The 4,833-nt window shown below is 45.0% G+C and overlaps 1 pseudogene; it reads left to right on the top strand.

The window, feature by feature from the left end:
- The first annotated feature begins 258 nt into the window (after positions 1-258).
- Positions 259-367, top strand: LOC121285570 (annotated as a pseudogene).
- Positions 368-4,833: the final 4,466 nt, after the last annotated feature.

The raw sequence follows: 4,833 nt of genomic DNA, 5'->3' as shown, positions 1-4,833 counted from the left end.
ATAATTGCCCTTATCACCACTTAATGCTGCAACTTCTTCTGTGCAGGTTAAAATGGCAGATGCTTGGCCTAAATAGCCAAGTGGTTATGGTACTGGGTTTGTAACCCCAAGATCAAGAGTTCAAATCTCACAATGGCAAACTATGAAACAATGTAACTTCATCTGAAACAGATGGAAATGGGTTTGTACTCGAAAGAGTTACACCTGCCCTGTTTCAGTCAGCATCAAGTTCTCTTCTGTTCTAGGCAGACAGCAAATGCCTGCGGCCATACTAGTCTGAAAACACCTGATCTCGGAAGCTAAGCAGACTCAGGCCTGGTTAGTACTTGGATGGGAGACCACCTGGGAATACCAGGTGCAGTAGGCTTTAGGGCTTGGCCTAAATAGCCAAGTGGTTATGGTACTAGGTTTGCAACCCCAAGATCAAGAGTTCAAATCTCACAATGGCAAACTATGAAACAATGTAACTTTATAGTTTGCACTTCAGCCCCACGCTCCTGATCTATGGGCACCCGGTGCGGAAGGGGGTCGGGAAGAAGGAGGACCTCCTCGTGAACCTGCTCCTGGGCCTGGCCAAGTTGGCCATTAACAGGTCCAGGCAGCGGGCGATCGACGGGGGAGTCCCGCCCGATTGTTTGTCCCTCTTCCGCGGCTACGTTCGCTGCCGGATGTCCCTGGAGAAGGAGCACGCGGTGTCTGCTGGCACTCTCGAGGCCTTCCGTGCTCGGTGGGCACCGCGGGGACTAGGGTGTTTTGTTGACCCCTTTAATCACATTTTGATTTAAAGTTTGTAAGTTTCCTTTAAAACTTTGTTCTTGGTTTTACAGCTGACCTGAATTAGGGGCTGTGCCTGATTTTTCCCAATTTTGTTGATTTGGTTTTCATTTAAAAGATTATCAAGAGTTCAAATCTCACAATGGCAAACTATGAAACAATGTAACTTCATCTGAAACAGATGGAAATGGGTTTGTACTCGAAAGAGTTACACCTGCCCTGTTTCAGTCAGCATCAAGTTCTCTTCTGTTCTTGTTGGGATTAAAATGGCAGATTTCACAGAGCTCAGTTGATGGAGGAGGTTTCTTTAATGACTGTGACTTGTTTTGTAGGGCAGAGATTTCCAGCCTAGCTTTTTAGAGTTTTCATGAAAGTAGAAAAGAAAGAGTGAAAGAGTTTGCACTTAAATAACAGATAACATGTTCTCAGGCAATCTCAAAGGATTTCAAAACTAATTATTTGTTGTCACTGCTGTTCTGTAAGCAAGCAGAGCAACCAATTTATACACAGCAAGTTCTCACAAGCAGAAAATGAGATGAATGATCAGTTCATCTGTTTTCCAAGGTGGCTGAGGACTAAATGTTGGTCAGAACAACAAGATAGCTTCTTGCTTTTCTCTGAACAGTGCCATTGTATCTTGGCCTTGGGCTCAGATGCAACAGTGTGGGGCTCTCTCCATAGCCTGCTGAAACTTGAGGTTTCCACGAAGGTTGAATCCTTACATTTTATGATCCTATGTCACCCCTGCAGATCTTTGGGTTGAGCTTCAACATGACACTGTGTTCTTCATATGTGTAATAACTTAATTTTCCATCATGCTTTATTTACTAAGCAGATAGTGATGTTAAGTCAGTATAATTCCAGGTGAGGGCAGGATCGTAGGTCATGAGGATTGCTGTTATCTGAGCTGATCAGATACCAATTGCTGTGAGGCAGAGCGAATCTTATCTGAAGGACAGCAGGCCAGAGATGGATGGTGGAGATGTGGGGGTGGATACATATTCAGGTGTTTTCTTTGGTACCTTGGAAGAATCAAGGTTTTTAAGTAGAGTGGTTCCCTCTGTCTAAACTGGTGGGTAAACTCCTTAAAATGGTAGGTTGTACACATCTTTATCTCAGGACACAGCCGCCAGATGGCATGGGTCAACTGAATCTCAGGAGATTCTTATACACACACAGCTGTCAGTAGGTACTCCTGCCACTCAAATAACACTTGAAAGAAGTACAAGACTGAATGAGCGAGCACATAAATCATACACACTGTCACTAAGGGAGAACATCATGGAAGCAAACACTAGACACATTACATATTGAGGTTAAGAATCTGGTAAGACTGCAGCCATGTACAGAGAGAGTTCCTGCAGGCAAGGATGTTTATTCAAGTTCTGTCGAAGGGTCATGAGGACTTGAAACGTCAACTCTTTTCTTCTCCGGCGATGCTGCCAGACCCGCTGAGTTTTTCCAGGTAATTCTGTTTTTGTTTTGTATTTCCAGCATCCGCAGTTTTTTTGTTTTTATAAGGATGTTTGAGAGTTGTGTAGAATATTTGAGGTATATTTGTAAATGGAATAGAAGATGCAGGCAAGATTGTTAAAGGCAAAATTAACAATCTGCTGGTATGAGGGCTTGCACTTGGCAACAGAACAGGTTCTGTTTGCATTTTCAAACTCCGCCTGCTACTCTAGTTAACAATCACCTTGCTGCACAGGTGCCTACCTCCTGTGGGCAGCCCGTTTGATGCCTTTTAAGACCAACACAACCCAACAAACATTAACTAGGCTCCATTGCAGAATGTCCTGAAACAGTGGGGCAATTTTAATCGAACCCACTCTTTGGAAGCTGACAGGTTCAGGTGTAGTTTTACACCCTGCACCATTTTACCCTTCACTGAATTCAATGGAGAGTAATAGTGAGTGGAATGTAAAACTGGCATTCGACCCGATCCGTGGAGTTTTCATCTGAAGATTTAGATTAAAATTATCCCCATTAACTCCATCTCTCAGCAGAAATGCTGCCTGACCTACTAAGTGTTTCCAGTATTTTCTGGTGTTTTTTCAGATCTTCAGCATCCATAATATTTTGCTTTTGTTCTGAACAGTTATATATCCCAGTCAAAGCCTGCAGCATGGATCACACAACAATATTTATCAGCCTTAGCACCATCTGCCATGGAGATTCTTTGGAGTTTACTGAAATGGCTGCAGCCAATATCCTGCAGGTCAGTTTGAGTACAAAGATGGGACAACCTGATAAAAAGAAATACATCGTGAGGCTCACCAGAAGATGAGATCAAACCAACAGAAAAACACAACCGACACCAGGAAAGGCAAATAGTTTCATTATTACCCCTCCATGATAGGAAAAAGGATAAGAAGATAATTTTTAAAAAAATAGTTGAGGAAATCAATACGGGCACAGAAATACAGCAGGACGTCTCCTAAAACTATGAGCAGAATCTTACTTCCCACTTCTGAAGTGCTCCTGGACCAAAAGCAGATGCTGCCTCTGTGAGTGTCGGCTGGCTGCATGGCCATCACCATCATTTGCGAGGGTGGCCTGCTAATCTACTGCCTCCATGTTCACTGTTTAATTAAGGAGGGAGGGCAGGATGCCCAGTCAGAGGCCCGATGATGCTCTAGATGACCGGCAGCCCCGCCGGGTGAGGTCAGAGGGAAGAGTGAGGGTGCCTCAAGATGGAGACAGCCTCTGAAAGCTTCTGGAAATGTAAGCATTTTTAAAAGAATGACCTCAGCTGGCAGACCGTCATTGTGATGGAGGAGTCCCTTCATTGGATTGCTTCTTAGCACCACTGTAGCCCTCTGGGCGATTCCTGCAGTTCCTTGATGGGGAATTGAGAGGAGGCATTGATGGCCCCTAGTGATGTGCTGCTGAGAGGATGCCTTTGGATACATGCAGGAGGGCCCGCTTAATGTCAGGAAGATCCCAGCAGCAGGCCAGTGGTGCATCTTGCCCTCAATTAGTCTCTAAAGCGCCTGTAATTGGTTATCTGCTGCTGCTAGGTCGAAAACATTCTTGGGTGGAGTTGTCCCAAATTTGCACTAATTGTGGTAACGGGCGGGAAAAGAAACGTTTTACCCGCTGGCCACAAAGGCGGCTTTTCACACCGTATCTTCCCAATCCTACCTCATTAATCATGCATTCCCGGGAAACACACTGTTTCAGTGATGGGCGGCCTCCAATTCGCCCATCGCACCATCACCTTGCCACTTCATCACACCGGGTCCCACATTTAAAGTGCTTCCAGCTCAGGACTGCTCCACAGAAGACATAGCCCCAAAAGACATGAAAAGGTCCACGGTTAAGTGATATGTCCATCGAGAGCATTTTGGACGCTGTGGAGGCCCACCGAGATGCCCTCTATCCCAACTCTGGCCACAGGAGGGGCAGCAACATTACCATTCCAGCTTGGTAGGCGATGGCAGTAGTGATCAGTGCCAATGGTGCACACAAGAGATTGGCCATCCATTGCAGATAGACAATGGATAATCTCATCTGTGACACCAGGGTATGAGAACCAACTAAGAGATAAAAACAAAAAAACTGTGGATGCTGGAAATCCAAAACAAAAACAGAATTAACTGGAAAAACTCAGCAGGTCTGGCAGCATCGGTGGAGAAGAAAAGAGTTGACGTTTCGATTTCCAGCATCCGCAGTTTTTTGTTTTTATCTCTGTGTTTAATTGACTGCCACTGCTCTTCAAGAAATGCCTTCCTTGAAGAAGTTTTGTTCGTCTCTGCGACAAGATTTCCATTTCTCTCTTTTGCCTTGCTCACCTTCATTGCTTTCCATTTCTCTCCTGGTGTTTGACAATGTGTTTACTAAAACCCGCTTTCACAGCCATATCTCCTTTCTCAGTGACTGTCTCCATCTCCGACTTACCCCACGTGGATTTCAACTGAAATTCCACCCCTCATGTTTCGAACCCACCTAGGATTACAGGTATCTTCGGGACATAAAACGTTTCTCGGACTGCTGTTCCCATCACATTCTGAGATCCACACTCAGTGCCATGCACCGCCATATGAACACACTCGACCT

Source organism: Carcharodon carcharias, chromosome 1 (genome assembly GCF_017639515.1).
Source record: "Carcharodon carcharias isolate sCarCar2 chromosome 1, sCarCar2.pri, whole genome shotgun sequence".
Lineage (NCBI taxonomy): Eukaryota > Metazoa > Chordata > Chondrichthyes > Lamniformes > Lamnidae > Carcharodon > Carcharodon carcharias.
This window is presented reverse-complemented; position numbering and strand designations above follow the sequence as displayed.